Source organism: Perca fluviatilis, chromosome 4, assembly GCF_010015445.1.
Source record: "Perca fluviatilis chromosome 4, GENO_Pfluv_1.0, whole genome shotgun sequence".
Classification (NCBI taxonomy): domain Eukaryota; kingdom Metazoa; phylum Chordata; class Actinopteri; order Perciformes; family Percidae; genus Perca; species Perca fluviatilis.
In genome coordinates, this window is record NC_053115.1 from 44,111,493 (window position 1) to 44,135,504 (window position 24,012).

Below are 24,012 nucleotides of genomic sequence, written 5' to 3' on the forward strand. Positions count from 1 at the left end.
CCGAGTCTAATACACACTCAACAAGGTCTGTAAAGGATGGAGGAAACCGAGGCAATGGTCATGTTTTAATGAAGTCAGCGTCTGAACCAGAAAATAAATATAATAAAATGTGAGTAAAGATGCAACAACACACACAATTAACACATATTAAACTGCACGATTTACTTTTCTCTTTCTGCAGACAACCGCCCCTGGATTATCTTCGCTTTCTGACCAGAAAAGAAAGCCCGATAATGACACATATTTCAATTTGTCAACGTCTAATTTGAGATAAGCCCGACCTCGTGGCGAGGCAATTAAAGAAGCGCGAATGGGAAGGAACGGTTCATCTTAGGAAGGCATCGAACATCATCGCCACAGGAGGAACAAAAGTCAGGGATTTGACACGGAAACAGTAAAGCTGTGAATCTAAACGAGACGGGGGGGGGGAGGTCTTACAGTAAGACTTGATGAGGTCGTCGCTGCTATCTGAGAGAGATAGCAGGTGTCAATGGAAAGCAATTTAAAGCATCCAGAGCAAAGCGAGTTATTAACCTGCCGAAGAAGTGTATCTTCCCTTCGCTCTCCTCTGTATTATGGGGATGAGAGAGAGACAGAGAGAGGGAGAGAGAGAGAGAAAGGACTGAGCTGCTGAATCTTCAGGAGGAGAAGAGGAAGATTAGTCGTTTGACCTGAAATCTTCCCGGAGGAGACGGAGACATCAGCTGGGAAGGAGACAGAAAGACATGCAGAGGATGAAGACCCACTCGTGTCCTTCAGATGTCTCTAAGACATTCCAGAGGTTCGTCATCTAGTTGGTCAACAAATACAACTACAGCTTCATCAGAGCCAAACTAACAATATTTAGAACTGAATCCATCTTTTATCTCTAACCTGATAGCATGTTCTCAAGAACCATTCGTACATAACACACTCACACCGACATTTTTTTTGATATTTTTGTCACTTTTTTCAACCTTCTATCAATTGTTTTTCAAATGCTATAAAATCTAATAAAATATCCAAATTAATTGAAAGTATTGAACTGATCATTTATTTTACACTAAAGAACGTTGTATGGAACCATCCACGTTATTTTTTTTTTGGACAATTTGTTGAAAGAAACCCAAATTTTTGATTTTTTTTAAATGGGTCAAATTTGACCCAAAGACAACAGGAGGATTAAAAGATTTTCAAAAACCAACGCTGCACATTCTCTGTAAAGCCTTCCAACAAACCCAACTCTCCACTTCTTCTTCTTCTTCTTGTTATTAACATGAATATTGAAAGACTTACAGACACACACACACACACAGATATAAAAACAACACTGCACATTCTCTGTAAAGCCTTCCAACAAACCCAACTCTCCACTTCTTCTTCTTCTTCTTGTTATTAACATGAATATTGACAGATTCTCCCAGCGAGGTACCGCGGCCCCTCATCCATCCTGCTATCCTCCCGCTGCACACATCATCTGTTTGGGGCTCCTGGGCGATACATCACTGTGGCGGGGCACAGAAAAGCTCTTTAAGTTGCATAAACACAATGTCACCGAGGCTCCCACCGGCAGCTGGTGATGGATGGGACCACACGCAGAAAACAGAGAGAACCAACTCACTGCAGCGCTGGAATGTAACTGAGTACATTTACTCCAGTACTGTCCTTTAGTCCAAATGTTGAGCTACTTGTACTTTACTTGAGTCTTTTCTTTTTATCCCACTTTCTACTTCTACTCGGCTACATTTCAGAGAGAAATATTGTCAATTTTACTCCACTACATTCATCTGTTACAGCTTTAGCTACTAGTTACTTTACACATTAAGATTTCTGCACACAAAACACACACACACAGACAAAAACACACATACAGACACACACACACACACACACACACACACACACATGATCCGAGCCTCACAAACTCCACAGACGGTTTGTGTCTCTACATATTTGATGCTTGCTGACACACGCCACACTGTTGGCTTTCCTCTTCGGGATCATCCAGGGCATACCAATGAGTTCTCACTCTGTCCTTATTTCCCCTTTACTTCCTCTGCTCTGCTGCTGCTAAATAACTTCAGAAACAGACCAGAGTCCTGACTCAATTTGTGTGCCAACGTTCGCTCTGATAGTCAATTCTGGTAAGAGCAAAAAGAGCATCGACATGTTCTGGAGGGAAAAATCTTGGAGGTGTTCCAGTGATTCAGAACAGAAAACCATTGATGTCTATGATGGTTTCTGTACACAGTCTTATTCCTTTGCCAGCTTTTTTGCCATCTTTAAAATGTTCTTTTGCGGCGAGTTCAACGTTTCATGGTCAGGATTCATGTAGTAGTTGGCTGGCTCGGCTCCAGACTTAAAGGTCCCATGGCATGAAAATTTCACTTTATGAGGTTTTTGAACATTAATATGAGTTCCCCCAGCCTGCCTATGGTCCCCCAGTGGCTAGAAATGGTGATAGGTGTAAACCGAGCCCTGGGTATCCTGCTCTGCCTTTGAGAAAATGAAAGCTCAGATGGACCAATCAGGAATCTTCTCCTTATGAGGTCATAAGGAGAAAGGTTACCTCCCCTTTCTCTGCTTTGCCCGCCCAGAGAATTTGGCCCACCCATGAGAGAGAGAGACATCATGGCTTTCAAACGAGCAAAGTGGCAGTTGGTCAAGGCCACACCCCCACCCTCCACCTTGCCCCCCCCTCTCATCCTCAATAGCTACAGACACAGAAATGGCACATCCTAAGGAAAGCTCATTGTGGGACTGGCTCTAGTGGCTGTAATTCTGCACCAAGGCTGAATTTTGGGAAAGAGACTTCAGATACAGTATTAGGGGACCACTAAGGTCTATATAAAAGAGACTTCAGATACAGTATTAGGGGAACACTAAGGTCTATATAAAAGAGACTTCAGATACAGTATTAGGGGACCACTAAGGTCTATATAGAAGAGACTTCAGATACAGTATTAGGGGACCACTAAGGTCTATATAAAAGAGACTTCAGATACAGTATCAGGGGACCACTAAGGCCTATATAAAAGAGACTTCAGATACAGTATCAGGGGACCACTAAGGCCTATATAAAAGATACTTCAGATACAGTATCAGGGGACCACTAAGGCCTATATAAAAGAGACTTCAGATACAGTATCAGCGGACCACTAAGGTCTATATAAAAGAGACTTCAGATACAGTATTAGGGGACCACTAAGGTCTTATATAAAAGAGACTTCAGATACAGTATTAGGGGAACACTACGGTCTATATAAACGAGACTTCAGATACAGTATTAGGGGACCACTAAGGTCTATATAAAAGAGACTTCAGATACAGTATTAGGGGAACACTAAGGTCTATATAAAAGAGACTTCAGATACAGTATTAGGGGACCACTAAGGTCTATATAAAAGAGACTTCAGATACAGTATTAGGGGACCACTAAGGTCTATATAAAAGAGACTTCAGATACAGTATCAGGGGACCACTAAGGCCTATATAAAAGAGACTTCAGATACAGTATCAGCGGACCACTAAGGTCTATATAAAAGAGACTTCAGATACAGTATTAGGGGAACACTAAGGTCTATATAAAAGAGACTTCAGATACAGTATTAGGGGACCACTAAGGTCTATATAAAAGAGACTTCAGATACAGTATTAGGGGACCACTAAGGCCTATATAAAAGAGACTTCAGATACAGTATCAGGGGACCACTAAGGCCTATATAAAAGAGACTTCAGATACAGTATCAGGGGACCACTAAGGCCTAAATAAAAGAGACTTCAGATACAGTATCAGGGGACCACTAAGGTCTATATAAAAGAGACTTCAGATACAGTATCAGGGGACCACTAAGGTCTATATAAAAGAGACTTCAGATACAGTATTAGGGGACCACTGAGGTCAATATATAAAAGAGACTTCAGATACAGTATTAGGGGAACACTAAGGTCTATATAAACGAGACTTCAGATACAGTATTAGGGGACCACTAAGGTCTATATAAAAGAGACTTCAGATACAGTATTAGGGGAACACTAAGGTCTATATAAAAGAGACTTCAGATACAGTATTAGGGGACCACTAAGGTCTATATAAAAGAGACTTCAGATACAGTATCAGGGGACCACTAAGGCCTATATAAAAGAGACTTCAGATCAGTAGCACGGGGGGACCACTAAGGCCTATATAAAAGATACTTCAGATACAGTATCAGGGGACCACTAAGGCCTATATAAAAGATACTTCAGATACAGTATCAGGGGACCACTAAGGTCTATATAAAGAGACTTCAGATACAGTATCAGCGGACCACTAAGGCCTATATAAAAGAGACTTCAGATACAGTATTAGGGGAACACTAAGGTCTATATAAAAGAGACTTCAGATACAGTATTAGGGGACCACTAAGGTCTATATAAAAGAGACTTCAGATACAGTATTAGGGGACCACTAAGGTCTATATAAAAGAGACTTCAGATACAGTATCAGGGGACCACTGACGGCCTATATAAAAGAGACTTCAGATACAGTATCAGGGGACCACTAAGGCCTATATAAAAGAGACTTCAGATACAGTATCAGGGGACCACTAAGGTCTATATAAAAGAGACTTCAGATACAGTATCAGCGGACCACTAAGGTCTATATAAAAGAGACTTCAGATACAGTATTAGGGGACCACTAAGGTCTATATAAAAGATACTTCAGATACAGTATTAGGGGACCACTAAGGTCTATATAAAAGAGACTTCAGATACAGTATTAGGGGAACACTAAGGTCTATATAAACGAGACTTCAGATACAGTATTAGGGGACCACTAAGGTCTATATAAAAGAGACTTCAGATACAGTATTAGGGGAACACTAAGGTCTATATAAAAGAGACTTCAGATACAGTATTAGGGGACCACTAAGGTCTATATAAAAGAGACTTCAGATACAGTATTAGGGGACCACTAAGGTCTATATAAAAGAGACTTCAGTAAAATAGCATCAGGGGACCACTAAGGCCTATATAAAAGAGACTTCAGATACAGTATCAGGGGACCACTAAGGCCTATATAAAAGATACTTCAGATACAGTATCAGGGGACCACTAAGGCCTATATAAAAGATACTTCAGATACAGTATCAGGGGACCACTAAGGTCTATATAAAAGAGACTTCAGATACAGTATCAGCGGACCACTAAGGCCTATATAAAAGAGACTTCAGATACAGTATCAGGGGAACACTAAGGTCTATATAAAAGAGACTTCAGATACAGTATTAGGGGACCACTAAGGTCTATATAAAAGAGACTTCAGATACAGTATTAGGGGACCACTAAGGTCTATATAAAAGAGACTTCAGATACAGTATCAGGGGACCACTAAGGCCTATATAAAAGAGACTTCAGATACAGTATCAGGGGACCACTAAGGCCTATATAAAAGAGACTTCAGATACAGTATCAGGGGACCACTAAGGTCTATATAAAAGAGACTTCAGATACAGTATCAGCGGACCACTAAGGTCTATATAAAAGAGACTTCAGATACAGTATCAGGGGACCACTAAGGTTCATATAAAAGAGACTTCAGATACAGTATCAGGGGAACACTAAGGTCTATATAAACGAGACTTCAGATACAGTATCAGGGGACCACTAAGGTCTATATAAAAGAGACTTCAGATACAGTATCAGGGGAACACTAAGGTCATATATAAAAGAGACTTCAGATACAGTATTAGGGGACCACTAAGGTCTATATAAAAGAGACTTCAGATACAGTATCAGGGGACCACTAAGGCCTATATAAAAGAGACTTCAGATACAGTATCAGGGGACCACTAAGGCCTATATAAAAGATACTTCAGATACCCGTATCAGGGGACCACTAAGGCCTATATAAAAGATACTTCAGATACAGTAATCAGGGGACCACTAAGGTCTATATAAAAGAGACTTCAGATACAGTATCAGCGGACCACTAAGGTCTATATAAAAGAGACTTCAGATACAGTATTAGGGGACCACTAAGGTCTATATAAAAGAGACTTCAGATACAGTATTAGGGGAACACTAAGGTCTATATAAACGAGACTTCAGATACAGTATTAGGGGACCACTAAGGTCTATATAAAAGAGACTTCAGATACAGTATTAGGGGACCACTAAGGTCTATATAAAAGAGACTTCAGATACAGTATTAGGGGACCACTAAGGTCTATATAAAAGAGACTTCAGATACAGTATTAGGGGAACACTAAGGTCTATATAAAAGAGACTTCAGATACAGTATTAGGGGACCACTAAGGTCTATATAAAAGAGACTTCAGATACAGTATTAGGGGACCACTAAGGTCTATATAAAAGAGACTTCAGATACAGTATTAGGGGACCACTAAGGTCTATATAAAAGAGACTTCAGATACAGTATCAGGGGACCACTAAGGCCTATATAAAAGAGACTTCAGATACAGTATCAGGGGACCACTAAGGCCTATATAAAAGATACTTCAGATACAGTATCAGGGGACCACTAAGGTCTATATAAAAGAGACTTCAGATACAGTATCAGGGGACCACTAAGGTCTATATAAAAGAGACTTCAGATACAGTATTAGGGGACCACTAAGGTCTATATAAAAGAGACTTCAGATACAGTATTAGGGGAACACTAAGGTCTATATAAAAGAGACTTCAGATACAGTATTAGGGGACCACTAAGGTCTATATAAAAGATGCTTCAGATACAGTATTAGGGGACCACTAAGGCCTATATAAAAGAGGCTTCAGATACAGTATTAGGGGACCACTACGGTCTATATAAAAGAGGCTTCAGATACAGTATTAGGGCACCACTAAGGCCTATATAAAAGAGACTTCAGATACAGTATTAGGGGACCACTAAGGCCTATATAAAAGAGACTTCAGATACAGTATTAGGGGACCACTAAGGCCTATATAAAAGAGACTTCAGATACAGTATTAGGGGACCACTAAGGCCTATATAAAAGAGGCTTCAGATACAGTATTAGGGGACCACTAAGGTCTATATAAAAGAGGCTTCAGATACAGTATTAGGGGACCACAAAGGCCTATATAAAAGAGAGATCAGATACAGTATTAGGGGACCACTAAGGTCCATAGAGACTTCAGATACAGTATTAGGGGACCACTAAGCTCCATATAAAAGAGACTTCAGATACAGTATTAGGGGACCACTAAGGTCGATATAAAGAGACTTCAGATACAGTATTAGGGGACCACTAAGGCCTATATAAAAGAGACTTCAGATACAGTATTAGAGGACCACTAAGGTCTATATAAAAGAGACTTCAGATACAGTATTAGGGGACCACTAAGGTCTATATAAAAGAGACTTCAGATACAGTATTAGGGGACCACTAAGGTATATATAAAAGAGACTTCAGATACAGTATTAGGAGACCACTAAGGTTATATAAAAGCATCCAAAGAGCACCATGTCATGGTACCTTTAAAAGTCTTTATAAAAGCATTTAATGAAACGGCAAAGAAGATATTGAACGGGCAAAAACACTTCCAGAACCAGAGCCATTCGGAAGGTGGGCACTGACTGTTGAGCTTTATTAAAGGAGCCTATGTTTTATAGCTTATTAGATTTCCCCAGACGTGTATAAAGTACTAGAGACCCATACTTGAGTAAAAGTACAAGTGCTCTATGAAAAAAGTGACTTGAGTATAAGTTGAAGTGCTCTTTAAACACCACCACTTAAGTAGAAGTACTAAAGTATTCAACATTTTTTTGTACTTGTAGTATTGCAAGTAGTTTATTTTAAAATCTACTACTCAAGTACTGAAAATACAAATTATTGTGTTATTTAGTTATTAAAGAAAGCAGTCAAAAAGTTTGAATACCATATTGTTTATATTATTTCAAATGTTTAGCCTAAGGCTGTACCCAAAGGAATTAAAAAATATTAAATATATTATATTATATTAAAAATAACAAATACTGAAATAAAATGTACAATTATCAACTGTGCAAGTAAAATGAACATCCTCTCCAGCACAGTAACGATTAAAGCACCAAAAAATGTATCACACACTAGCTAGTAACATGTGATACAGGAAAGTTAGCAAGCTAGCAAAATACAGATAAACTAGCAGCTTCACATCAAAGGGTCAAACGGTTAGCGATATTTATTTCCCCACTAGGGCCACGCCAAGACCCGCCCTTCAATAGCTACTATTGGGTAGCCATCCATGCTTACGCAAGGTAACGTAACCTGATTTGTTCAGGTCCTATCCCCTGACCAATTGGCTATCCTAACCTTAACCACTCTATGTCAAATGCCTAACCCCAACCAATCAACCACTATGGTGGGTCTTGGCGTCACCATAGTGGGATTCGTAATTTTGCAAACGGTTAACATTCAGGACTCATTGCAGACTGAAACAACTCAGAAATAGATTACTCTATTGCATCAATAGCTAAATAGAAAGAGTACAAACTTACATCGTCTCTGACTTCTGAACGGGCGACCGTAATGAAAAGAAACACGACGCGATCTCGTACGTAATTAGCGTAAGTAACTAACGTAGCCATAACTAACGTATTCGTAACTACACACAACCTACACAGTCTCCGCAGCGTGAGGAATTCACAACAGTAATGAGTAACGTGCAGCACATAAAAAAATCTATCGGAGTATTTCATTCATCGAAAATATGTTCTCAAGTGAAAGTGGAAGTAGGAGAAAAAAATAATACTCCAGTAGAGTACAGATACAGCCTTTTAGTACTTAAGTAGAGTAGTGAAGTAGTTCTACTTCGTTACTATACAGCTCTGGATTTCCCTGCTTTGACTGACAACAGTTCATTTAATGGACAATCGTCCGGCCGAATGTTCCTCGGCGTGCAAAACTCCGTTTTGAGAAACCCCAACCTTCAAGCTACACACTGAAAATGTCAAGTTATGAAGAAGATGTGGACAGAGCAACAAGGCAGGTCTGCTTGGTTCTTTCAGGGAATGATTGTAAAGATTTATAAAGAATATGTTTAGATCATTTTCTCTCTAACTGGGACTGATTGGTGGGATTGCTGTGGACGAAGTACACACAGAGATACACTGGTAAGAGCCAATGAGGTTTGCAGAGCCACCATCTCTGCGTCCAAGACGACTGTGATTGGTTTAAAGAAATGCAAACAACCCAGAGAGTTTATTCTCCTATCCCAGAATGCATCTGTGGTACACCACAGACCTGTGGAGACAGAGCTGGAGATGAGTAGTTTCCTGACACATGATAAAAGTCACATCCTGACTCTGGGTGTTTCATGAACATGATGGTCTGTGTTTAATCCCTGTGTGTAAATGGGTTTGTGTATTGGAAGTGTGTTTGGGTAAAAGCTAAGTAGTGAGTGTGACAGACGTGCTACGATCCCGCCGGGAGCAACAACTCTGTTCCAGTCAGTGTTCATGTGACAGAGCGACTCCGCTGACTTCAGGAAGAACTCCCCGTCGCCTGATAAATCTCCATCTGCTGGGGGAGCACAACCAGCCCCAACCTGTCAATCTGCCCTTCTGTTAGCGATGCAGCGAATAAGAGCTGACTCAACACAGACATTACACATATACATACAGTACGTGAACAGAATATACAGTATATGTATATGTATGTGGGTGTGTGTGAGTACAGTAGCCTATATGAGTGCCAGAATCTCACAGAAGAACAACACTCCACACAGCAGCCAGGTTTGTGTTGTCATGGTAACAGCAGCTCCTTCAGACGGTGGAGAGAAAGCGTGACATACTTTGTTATGTCCCGTAGTGCTAGGGGTATCAGGACATTAACATAAACCAGATGTAATTGGTATTTGAAAGGATATTTATTTAAAATAAGGCAAAAAGAACTTACAACAGGAAAAATGGGCCGATGGGGGGTGTGAAATCAAAAACGGAATATAAAAAAAGAGAGCTTCAAAATGAAGACTACTACTACAACTTTCAGAAACAAAAGAATAAACCAAAATCCTCCCTAACTAAAGTACTTGGTAAAACCTATACCCTCTGCACACAGCAGCCCTGAACCTTACGTGACTATACAAGACAAACCTGTTAAATGCAAGAGCGACATCAGTTTTTTAAAGCACAACCCTGGCCCACTTCCTCACACACACACATCTCAACGAGGCAAACAAATCTGGTCTGGCAGCTGCCTCGACTGCCAGTCAAGCAGGAGGCGGTCGTCACTGGCACTCCCTGATTGGTCGGTCAGTGGTGGCATGCCGCACCAATCAGCGTCCTCCTCCAGGAACTGGGCGGGATTTCCCTTGTCCATTCAGTCTACAGCACAGGATGGCACAGCCTGCTTTGCATCTTAGATATAGCACAGTCAGTTAAACACACACACGAGTGTGCCGGAGGCCGCTGTAACATACTTCCTGGCCTGTAAATGTTTACATGAGCGTGTGCACTGGACTCTGGAAACTCTTCACCGAGCCGTCCGAGGGACGCCGTCATGTCCAGGACAATCATACAGGAAACAGCAACAGGCTGTGGAAGATCTGTCTGTTCATTTACATATATATATACAGTTACCATTCCAGAGGTAAAGGTTTTCCTACAGTCTACAGACTACAGTCTCTGTGTTTTGGTTCTCATTGAAAAAAGTTATACAATAGGATGTCAAAAAAAAGCCATGAAAGTCATAGTATAGTATTTCGAAAAAAGTCCAAAAAGTAACAGTATAATATGTCAAAAAAAGTCCAAAAAGTCATCATATAGTATGTCAAACAAAGTGCGAAAAGTCCTAGTATAGTATGTTGACATTTTTTTTTTAAAAGCCATAGTATAGTATGTTGAAAAAAATAAACAAAAAGTCATAGTATAGTATGTCAAAAAAGGGAAGTCATAGGATAGAATGTCGAAAAAAGTCAAAAAAGTCATATGTATAGTATGTCTAAAAAATAAAAGTCATATGTATAGTATGTCGAAAAAATTAAAAATAAAAGTCATATTATAGTATGTTGAAAAAAGACATTAAAAATTCACAATATAGTATGTCGAAAAAAGTCATAGTATAGTATGTCGATAAAAAGTCATAAAAATCATAATACAGTATGTTGAAAAAAGTTGTAAAAAAGTCATAGAATAACATGTCGAAAAATGTCATAGTATGTATAGAATAAAGTAATAGTATGTCGACAAAAGTCATAGTATAGTAGGTTGAATAAAGTCATAAAAAAGTCATAAAAAGTCATAGTATAGTATGTCAAAAAAAGTCATAGAATAACCTGTCGAAAAATGTCAAGAATGTCATGGTATAGTATGACAGAATAAAGTAATAGTATGTCGACAAAAGTCATGGTATAGTATGTCGAAAAAAGTCATAAAAAGTCATAGTATACTATGTCAAAAAACTTCATAAAAAAGTAATAGTATAGTATGTCAAAAACCTTCATAAAAAAGTCATCGTATAGAATGTCAAAAAAGTCATAGTATAGTATGTCTACAAAATTCATACAAAAATCATAGTATAGTATGTCAAAAAAAGTCATAGAATAACATGTCCAAAAATGTCATAGTTATAGTATGTCAGAATAAAGTCATAGTATAATACGTCGACAAAAGTCAAATAAGTCATAGTATAGTATGTCGAAAAAAATTCATATAAAGTCATAGTATTGAGAACAATTCCAAAAGTCATCGATAGAATGGTCGAAAAAGTCAGAGTAACATGTCGGAAAATGTCAAAAAAATCATAGTATAGTGTGTCAAAAAGTCATAGTATAGTATGTCGCACAAAATTCATACAAAAATCATAGTATAGTATGTCAAAAAAGTCATAGAATAACATGTCCAAAATGTCATAGTATAGCATGTCGAAAAAAAACAAACATCATAGAATAGTATGTCGAAAAAAGTTTAAAAAAGTCATAAAAAAGTCATTGAATAGTATACCGAAAAAAGTAAAAAAAAAAAAACCCTAGTATAGTATGGTGAAAAAATAATAAAAAGTCATAGCATAGTATGTCAATAAAAGTTTAAATAGCCATAGTATAGTATATATAAACAAGTCTAAAAAGTCATAGTATAGTATGTTGAAAAAAGTCAAAAAGTCATAGTATAGTATGTTGAAAAAACAAAAAAGTCATAGTATAGTATGTCGAAAAAAAGTCTAAAAAAGTCATAGTATAGTATGTCGAAAAGAAACAAAAATGTCATAGAATAGTATGTCGAAAAAGGTTTTTAAAAAAGCCCTATTATAGTATGGTGAAAAAAAATTAAATGTCATAGCATAGTATGTCGATAAAGTCATAAAAACGTCATAGTGTAGTATGTCGAAAACAGTAAAATAAATCATAGTATATATGTCGCAAAAAACAAAAACATCATAGAATAGTATGTCGAAAAAAGTTGTTTAAAAAGCCCTAGTATAGTATGGTGAAAAAAATAAAAACTCATAGTATAGTATGTCAATAAAAGTCAGAATAGCCATAGTATAGAGTATATAAAAAAGTCAAAAAATCATAGTATAATAGGTTGAAAAAAACAAAAACGTCATAATATAGTGTTTCGAAATTTTGTTTTAAAAAAAGTCATATATGTCAAAAAAAAGTGAAGTCATAGTATAGAATGTTGGAAAAAGTAAAAAAAAAACATGTCGAAAGAAGTCATATTATAGCATGTCGAAAAAAGTCGTAGTATAGTATGTTGAAAAAAGTCATAGACTAACATGTCAAAAAACATTTTAAAAGTCATAGTATAGTATGTCAGAATAAAGTCATAGTATAGTATGTCGACAAAAGTCAAATAAGTCATAGTATAGTATGTTGAAAAAATTCATATAAAGTCATAGTATCGAGAACAATTCCAAAAAGTCATCGTATAGAATGTCGAAAAAAGTCAGAGTAACATGTCGAAAAATGTCAAAAAAATCATAGTATAGTGTGTCAGAAAAGTCATAGACTAGCATGTCAAAAAAAGTCATACAAAAGTCACAGTATAGTATGTCAAAAAAAGTCATAGTATAGTATGTCGAAAATAGTCAAAGTATAGTATGATAAAAAAAGTCATGAAAAAGTCATAGTATAGTATGACGAGAACAGTCATAGAATAAGATGTCAAAAAACTTCATAAAAAAGTCATAGTATAGTATGTCGACAAAAGTCTTGAAAAAGTCATAGTATAGTATGTTGAAAAAAGACAAAAAAGTCATAGTATAGTATGTTGAATAAAGTCATAGTATAGTATGTCAAAAAAAGTCATAAAACCATCATAGTATGGTATGTTGACAAAAAGTCATAAAAGTCATAGTATAGTATGACGAAAAAAGTCATAGAATAACATGTAAAAAATGTCACAAAAGTCATAGTATAGTATGTCAGAATAAAGTCATAGTATAGTATGTCAGAATAAAGTCATAGTATAGTATGTCGACAAGTTATTAAAAAGTCATATATAATATGTTGAAAAAAGTCATAAAACATCATAGTATAGTATGTGGAAATAAGTAATAAAAGTCATAGTATAGTATGTCAAAAAAATCATAAAAGTCATAGTAGTATTATGTTGACAAAGAAAAAAGTCATAAAACATCATAGTATGGTATGTGGAAATAAGTAATAAAAAGTCATAGTATAGTATGTCAAAAAAATCATAAAAGTCATAGTATAGTATGTCGACAAAAGTCATAAAAAAGTCATAAAACCGTCATAGTATGGTATGTTTTAAAAAGTCATAAAAAAGTCATAGTATAGTATGTCAGAATAAAGTCATTAAAAAGTCATAGTGAAGTATGTCGAAAAAAGTCATAGAATAGTATGTTATACTATGACTTTTTTTTCTTTTTTCGATATAACTATAGTATGACGTTTTCGACATTACTATGATCATATGACCATTTTGACTTTTTGCGACATCCTATACTATGACTGTTTTCACATACTACGATATGACATCTTTGTTTTTGACATACCATACTATGACTTCTTTGTCTTTTTTCAAAATAGTACACTACAACTTTTGCACATACTATACTATGACTTTTTTATTACTTTTTTGACATACTATACTATGACTGTTGTCTATATACTATAGTATGACATTTTTGATATCGACATACTATAACGACATACTAACCCAGAGCGTTTATTTTTTTCTCATATACCAAAATGTATGTGTGGTAGCCAGACTTATCTTATCATCTACTATCGTTGTGCGGATAAACAAGAAAAATGTGTGTGACAAAAGTACCTGATTGTGAATCTAAAGTTGTTAAATGACTCACACCCACCCTGAGCATCTACAACTTTGTTATGACTTTTTGCACATACTATAGTATGACTTTTGTCGACATACTATACTTTGACTTTTTTATGACTTTTTTGACATACTACAATAAAACTTTTTAATGACTTTTTTTTTACATACTATACTATGACTATGTATGTTTTATGACTATGACTGTTTTAGATATACTATACTATGACTTTTTTATGACTTTTTACGACATAATATACTATGACTGTTTTTGACATACTACAATAGGACTTTTTTATGACTTTTTTCAACATAATATACTATGACTGTTTCCAACATACTATGCTACGACTTTTTATTACTTTTTGCACATACTATACTATGACTTTTTTCGACATACTATACTATGACTTTTTTATGACTTTTTGCACATACTATACTATGACTGTTTTCGACATACTATACTTTGACTTTTTCATGACTTTTTTGACATACTACAATAAGACTTTTTTTATGACTTTTTTTTACATACTATACTATGACTGTTTTCGATATACTATACTATGACTTTTTTATGACTTTTTACGACATACTATACTATGACTTTTTTATGACTTTTTTGACTTACTATACTATGACTTTTTATGACTTTTTTAGACATACTATACTATGACTTTTTTATGACTTTTTTCGACTTACTATTCTATGACTATTTTCGACATACTATACTACGACTTTTTTATGACTTTTTGCACATACTATAGCATTACGTTTTTCGATATACTATACTATGACTGTTTTCGATATACTATACTATGACTTTTTTGTGACTTTTTCCGACATACTATACTATGACTGTTTTCAACATACTATGCTACGACTTTTTATGACTTTTTACGACATACTATACTATGACTTTTTTGTGACTTTTTCTGACATACTATACTATTACTTTTTTCCACATATTTAATATGACTTTTTTATGACTTTTTTTTTACATACTACAATAGGACTTTTTTATGACTTTTTTCCACATACATTACTATGACTGTTTTTTACAGTCTATACTATGACTTTTTTCGACTTACTATACATATTGACTTTTTTTGACATTTTTGACATACTCTACTATGACTGTTTTTGACAGTCATAGTCAATACTATATATATATACACATACTATACTATTAATTTTCATGTATTTTTGCGACGTACTATACTATGCATTTTTATGACTTTTTGCACATACTATACTATGACTTTTTTCGACATACTCTACTATGACTGTTTTTGACATACTATGCTATGACATCTTTATGTTATTTTTTGACATACTATACTATGACTTCTTTTCCACATACTATACTATTAATTTTCATGTATTTTTGCGACGTACTATACTATGCATTTTTATGACTTTTTTCGACATACTACAATAGGACTTTTTTAATGACTTTTTTCAACATAATATACTATGACTGTTTTCAACATACTATGCTACTACTTTTTATGACTTTTTGCACATACTATACTATGACTTTTTATGACTTTTTGCACATACTATACTTTGACTTTTTTTGACATAATATACTATGACTGTTTTCAACATACTATGCTACGACTTTTTTATGACTTTTTACGACATACTATACTTTGACTTTTTTCAACATACTATACTATGACTTTTTTATGACTATTTCCACATACTATACTATGCCTTTTTTAACATATTATACTATGACTTTTTTATGACTTTTTCCCCCATACTGTAACATGACTTTTTAATGACTTTTTTCAACATACTATACTATGCCTTTTTTTGACATACTATGACTTTTTTATGACTTTTTTCCACATATTTAATATGACTTTTTTATGACGTTTTTTTGACATACTACAATAGGACTTTTTTATGACTTTTATCCACATACATCACTATGACTGTTTTTACATTCTATACTATGACATTTTTTTGACCTTTTTCGACATACTATACTATGGCTTTTTCTACATACTATGACTTTTTTATGACTGTTCTCGACATACTATTTCGACATTGTTGTAAAAAAAAGGCCAGTAGCTTCTTTTTGGCTGCACACCTTTGTGGCCTTTTATTCACACCAAACATCAATCAAAAACAGCTGTTCATTACATCCCTTTTATCCTGTCAAGATGGTGCTCTGTTACCATGGTTACCAAACATTCTCAATTCAATTCAGTTTTATTTTATTCATTGTATCAACTCATAACAAGAGTTATCTCAAGACACTTTACAGATAGAGTAGGTCTAGACCACACTCTATGATTTACAAAGACCCTACAATTCCATTAATTCCCCCAAGAGCAAGCATTTAGTGCGACAGTGGCGAGGAAAAACTTCTTTTAGGAAGAAACATCGGACAGACCCAAGCTCTTGGTAGGGGGTGTCTGACCATGCCGGTTGAGGGTGTGATGAACAGTGGCAATAATCGTCACAACAAAGATAATGGCTATGACTAAAAATAGTAGTTGTAGTAGATCATGGCATAGAAGGGCACTGCAGAGTATAGCAGGGTATAGCAGGTCATAGCAGGACATAGCAGGGCATAGCAGGACACTGCAGGACGTAGCAGGGCACTGCAGGGCACTGCAGGGCATAGCAGGACGTAGCAGGGTGTAGCAGGGCACTGCAGGGCATAGCAGGACGTAGCAGGGTGTAGCAGGGCATAGCAGGACATAGCAGGGCGTTGCAGGGCACTGCAGAGCGTTTTTAGGATTTAGGTGCCACCCTAATCCAAGGAAAACTGCTGGGCGACAAAAAACACAAGGACTCTGGGGAATAAGCTCCCCAGAGCTAGGTTAGTAACAAGCATTTCTGGGACATGGATGCACACAGATGGAAAGAGAGAAGAGACTTTTTTTTTACTTTTTCGACATACTATACATGACTTTTTTTCCGACATACTATAATATGACTTTTAATTTTTTTCAACATATTATACTATGCTTATCTTTAAGATTTTACAACATACTATGCTATGACTTTTTTTTTTATTTTTTCGACATACTATACTATGACTTTTTAATATCTTTTTTCGACATACTACAGTGATTACACACATTAATTAAAAAGTCATAGTACAGTATGTTGAAAAAGTCATAAAACAAAACAAACACAAATGTATAATGTTCAACCATAGCGCATTAGACGAGTGACGAGAAGATTTATAAAGATATATACTGTATCAGTGTCACATTATCACTCTCTGTGAGCTGCTGCTCTGTTGAGGATTCACGATGCAGCTGCCACCCATAATATCCAGATAAACATTTGTGTATTTTCAGGCTGAAGTTCTTCCTGCTCAGCCCAGATAAGACCCCACACTGAGCCTCTGTATGGGTGACAGCAGCTGCTGTATTTGGGTCCAGGCTTTGATCTGCTGCTTCCCCATGTTCTGACTACAAAACAGGGTCCTGAGAAGGCGGCCTTACATACTCCCACCTGGAGGATTGCAACACGGAAATATACAAATTTATTTTTGTAGTTACAAAAGCAAAAACATGCCAGTCAAATCTGGAGAAAAAAAATCTATTCTGTATCTCTGTTTGTACATTATTTATATATCTGTTGGTGTGTGACCACCTCCAATTTGGTCCGGACTGAAATATCTTGATGGATTGTCATTAAATGTGATACAGAGGTTAATGTTCCCCAGAGGATACTCTCGCATTTCCAGCTCTATAGAGCTCAACAGTGACCGCTCACTTTTTTAACGGCTCTGGGTCCGGAAGTGTTTTTCTGCGTTCCATTTTTCCGTTCACTTTTTAAAAAGTTGCTTATATAAAAAGTTTTAAGTCCGGAAACAAGCCAACTGGCTACAAGAGTATTCTATAAAACATGTGATTCAGCGCAAAAAACGTTTTGAAAATGGCAAAAAAAGTCAAAGGAACAAGACTGTGCACTTTTAGCTGTGTTGAGGGAGAAATCTGAGTGTGTACGCTCCCTCGAAAACATCTTGCAAGTGTCTCGCTGTGTTTTGGGGAGTAAAAGTGAATGTAGACATCACAGTTTGTTTACAAGAAAACACCACAGGGTCCCTGTGAACCCGCTGAGCTGCAGACTGTTGAGTGTGAGCAGACTGTGTCGGTGCATCTGAGGGTCAGTGTAGCGCCGTGTCTCTGCTTCCTGTCTGTCAGAGAGTCAGCCATCCACAGACAGAGCGGGCAGGACATAATCAGCTACACGCAGCAGAGCTGCATGCTTGGATGGGTTGGCCCTGAAGGAGAACGCTTATTTAAAAACAATAAAGAAAAGCAGGAAATTCCATATTTGAGAGGTTGAAAACAGCATTTCTGCATAAACGCAGGCATGTAACGCACGGCCAGAATGGAGGATGGGTTCACAATCGACCAACAAATAACGTGTTTTATATTGTGATTTACCAGTTCTGTCTGTAACTTAATTTAGGGTTTTCGCTATCATTATAAGGCTTAGGTACAGCACCCAAGCCATATGTATGTAAAATCAATGTGAGCATCAAAACTAACTGAATTACCTCAATTTCCTGACATTTTTGTCACTTTCCAATTTTTGTTGTCACTAACGTTTTTGACACTTTTTTTCAACGTTCTTTTATCTTTATTTTTTTCAAACGCTATAAAATTGCATAAAAAACCCCAATTCAATGAAAGTAGTGAACTGATCATTTATTTGACTTGTGAAGAGCGATGTAGTACCTCTAGTATCAATGTAGATTGATACTAGAGGTCAGAGGAGAATGGGCCGACTGATTCCAGCTGATAGAAGATCAACTTTGACTCAAATAACCACTCGTTACAACCGAGGTCTGCAGCAAAGCATTTGTGAAGCCACAACACGCACAACCTTGAGGAGGATGGGCTACACCAGCAGAAGACCCCACCGGGTACCACTCATCTCCACTAAAAATAGGAAAATGAGGCTACAAATGAAGACTGTATAAATGTTGTCTGATCTGATGAGTCTCGATTTCTGTTGAGACATTCAGATGGTAGAGTCAGAATTTGGCGCAAACAGAATGAGAACATGGATCCATCATGCCTTGTTACCACTGGGCAGGCTACTGTTGGGGGTGTAATGGTGTGGGGGATGTTTTCTTGGCACACATTAGGCCCCTTAGTACCAACTGGGCATGGTTTAAATGCCACAGCCTACCTGAGCATTGTTTCTGACCATGTCCATCCCTTTATGACCACCATGGACCCATCCTCTGATGGCTGCTTCCAGCAGGATAATGCACCATGTCACAAAGCTCCAATCATTTCAAATTGGTTTCTTGAACATGACAGTGAGTTCACTGTACTAAAATGGCCCCCACAGTCACCAGATCTCAACCCAATAGAACATCTTTGGGATGTGGTGGAACGGGAGCTTCGTGCCCTGGATGTGGATCCCACAAATCTCCATCAACTGCAAGATGCTATCCTCTCAATATGGGCCAACATTTCTAAAGAATGCTTCCAGCACCTTGTTGAATCAATGCCACCAAGAATTAAGGCAGTTCTGAAGGCGAAACAAAGAAAGGCAGTAGGGTGTTCCTAATAATCCTTTAGGTGAGTGTATATCATCTTACTGGGCTGTTATTAGTTGTAGAAGCCGTGTTATCCACTGCGACACACCGACCAACAAACATTTCAACATGCCGCAGGTGAACAAGAAATGCGATAGCACGAGCACGTCGGAGAAATCAGAACAAGGACCAAAATGTGCCCAGAGCTAATATCACAAACACAATAAGCAAGCAGACTGATGTTTTATTGTTGCAGAATTCTCCATCACAGTTTCGGTAACGGAATCCTTGAAGTATGTATTTAAAAACACGACTAATACAACTTGATCTAAAAATGGAACAACAAAAGAAGTATGATGATCTGGAGGCTAAGGGTCAGGATGTTAGATGAACAAGATTGTCAAAGTAGTAAGCAATTCTTTTTCTGTTGTTTGACTTATTGTTGTTAAGGTCCGTGCACACTGAGTCTGAAATTTATCGGACGTTAAAAAATAAATACAGTCTCATGTTTTTTTTCACATCTGTAGCAAAACATTTAAGATGTGTTTTGACAAAGTGAAGGTATGAGCCGATCCAGAAATGCAGCACAGAAAGACGCTGGCAGAGTGCAACTTATCATTTCATAACTCAGACAGTCTGCTGTCAACATGGTAGGCTAATGATGGGGAGAATGGAAGAGGGGGATAAGAGAACGCAGACAGAAAAAGGAGCGTAACAGTATAGTGATGGGGAGAGAGAGAGAGAGAGAGAGAGAGAGAGAGGGGCAGCGACACTCTTTCAGGTAAATGGGGGGCCAAACGGCAAGTAGACGCAGACAGAGAGAGAGGACAGACAGAGAGAGAGGTAACTGTCAACAGAAAGAAGAGAGGGATGAAAGGAGGGAGAAGGAGAGAGAGGCAGAGTGACAGCAGCGTCACATTTTGTTTTGGCAAAAATTTTCACAATGGATTAATTAATACGCTTCAAGGTTTGTGTGCATGAGGAAGACAGATACGAAAAACGCCTACGAAAATGTCGGACTCAGTGTGCACAGACCTTTACTCTATCAGACACCAAATGCTTTATTTCCATTTGATATAGTTTCAGAATGAAATGATTCAAACTTCATTTAGTGGATTGTAGATGTTGTCTCTCTCCTACAGATTATCGTCACGGTGGATTGTGTGGATTCATTTCTGGATGAATGGATGAGTAGTTCGGTCTCTAAAATGTAGATCAGTGTTTCCCAAAAAGTCCAAGATGACGTCCTCACATGTCTTGTTATGTCCACAACTCAAAGATCTTGAGTTTCCTGTCCCAGAGGAGAGAAGAACCTAGAACATATTCATATTTAACAAGCTGACATCACACAAGATTACCTGTTTTATCATCAAAAATGACTCAAACTGATTAACGGATTATCAGAATAGTTAGAGATTTATTTAATAGTTGACAACTAATCCATAAATTGATTAATCACTTGACACAGAAAACAGGAAAACTGAAACAGGAAGCTGTTCTTCAGACATTTGAATGCTAACCTTCCACTTTTCTTCTCTTCTTAATCATTTAAACAGTCGTGTGAATTTCCTACAACACCCATGTGTCACACAGTGAAACAGGAAGCTACTCTCCCTCCCGTTGTTCCCTTCATATCTCAGACAGACCTTATCTCTGTTTCACTCCACCTGGCTTTGGTCTTAAACCTTTAACAATTACAGTCTGAGAAGCTGGATGGTGTTATCTGTGAAGATAGATTCAGACACTTCAGAGAACAAAGAGGTTGACACACCTCATGGGGGTGTAACAGAGGAGGATTATTGTAGCTGGAGATCGGGATCTCTCTTAACATATATCTATTTGAACTGGGGACATCTGACATTTATATTATCCCACTTTATTCCAACAGATCCTGGACAAACAGCAGAAGAACACCAGGAACCATGTTTAGTTTAATAAGTTTAATAAGAACAAGAAAACCAACAAAAACAATCCTCAGCAAACATTCCTTTGAAAATGATTCAAATAAAGATTTCCATGTTCAAAAAGGAGCAGGAAGAAGTTGAAAAACATTTTTGGTCCTACCCACTTTTTCTGTTTGTACTTCAGTTGAATACAAAACAATTTAATTCTTCACTTATTTATATGTATATGTATGTATCTATATATGCATATATATATCCACATACATACATGCATACATACATACATACTTACACACACACATACACACACTTGTATACACATATTCATACATGCATACTTACATGCATATATACATACTTAAACACACATATACTCTACACACATGCATACACATATTCATACATGTATATATACACACTTACACACACATACACACACATATTCATACACACACACATATACTGTACTGATACTTAGCTGTGAACTTCTTCATGTCTGAGCTGCTGAGACCTGAAATGCTGACGTTGTGTAAACTTGAACTATTATGAGGTGAGAGGAGTAAGCTGGATTATATTGGTAATGCTGCTGAATCAGCACTCCCTCCTCCTCAGATGGTTTTCTCAAGTCAAAGCGAGAATAATCCTGAATTCCTGATTCACCAACGTTACACCGTGAGTCAGAGCAGCTGCAGATGTATGGAAACAAACACGTAAAGGTTGTAATCACGATTAAATACTTACAGGCAAATTCATAAAAGGATTGCACAGCTTTTGCGGCCGCCAAACCTGCACACAAAGACAAAAAGAAACCGTGTGATTCTCAAAGCTCCCACAAAGGATGTAATGCATTACATATTGCTAAGACCATGGTCAAATTTAAATGATTTATTAATAATGTAACAACAATAACTTATAACAAAAACTTATTCACCAGTAAATTACTGTTAAACAACAACATCACTTTTCATTATGTAAAAGTGGACATTGTTAAAGCTGTAGTGCGTAGTTTCTGTCGCCTCCATGAGGAATTCTAAGTAATGACAACAACACTGTCGGCGCATCCACATGATACAAGCCTTCCGTGATCAAGGTTTTTAAAAAGCATAATAAAAGTATACTTTCCTGTGAGTGTTTGTGCATATGAACACGCAGCAGCGACTCTATCTGACCGATACGCCTGTAGTCCTGCTGCTGCTCATCTTGGTCCGTATGGACGACGTGCAGGTGCTGCAGGCTGCACACAAATCATTAAAAAGTGATTACGAGGGCGCCAGCACGATCAGCAGTAGCCATCTAAAAGCAGCCAGGAGTGAAATAGACTGCATCTGCTGCTAAATGCTTACTCTCTGCTTTGTTAGGTGGCTAAGTGAGCCTGTAAGCTAAAATCATTTAGTAATGATCCAGTGCACTTCTATTTGGATAATAAAATACCTGCGCTGCACATTTACCCGCCTGTTGTGTTCGTAATTCGTACAAAAATGGTTTTTCTGACCTGTTGTTGGTGTTTTTGCCTGGCGGAGGTTAAAGTGATGGTTCGGAGTAATTCACCCTAGGGTCCTTTGCACCATGAACTCAAGCCAAAGACCCCCCCAGAAGCTTTTTTCACCTGGGTCTAACATTGGGCGAGTTAGCGTAGAGTAGCGTTAGCCGCTGAATAGCTTAGCGCGGGGCTAATGGACCCACGTTTGTATCTCTTAAATGACCCCACTAATAATGCCCAAAATGATACCAAAGGTCTACACTAGTATATATAGGTTATGCACTCATAAAACGATGGATTGTAAAGTTTGTAAGTACACCAGAAGTTTATGTAATAACACTTGCCTGCTGGCTTCTGCTCTCTGCTGTTGTTGTTGCTGCTGTGAGTCTAACTGCAGGTAGCAGCAGCAGCAACAACAGATAGCAAAAGAGAGCAGGCAAGTGTTCATAAACTTCTGGTGTACTTACAAACTTTCCAATCCATCATTTTATGAGTGCATAACCTATTTGTACTAGTTCTTTTTTCATCAATGGGATCGTCGACAAAAGGACGTGATATGTTTGAGAAAAAAACGTTTTATAATCTGCCAAATATAAACCAATACGTTTTTTTATTCATGCAGATAAAACTGCATTAAAATGCGCCTGATACAGACTGAATGAATGAATGAGGAAATGAGTTTCTCCTCCCTCTCAGTGGGAGGAGACTGAGAGAAACTCGAGGTTTCTTGAAGAAAACCTGCTCCCGACCAGGTTAGGTTCACAGTCTCAGTTACCATAGTAACTGACTCTGAGGTTAAGTTACCTCTCTTTCTGGAACGGAAAACCCAGAGTTTCCCTCATCTCAGGGTTAACCAACTCAGAGTTTTCACTAAACCTGCTTTCTGGAA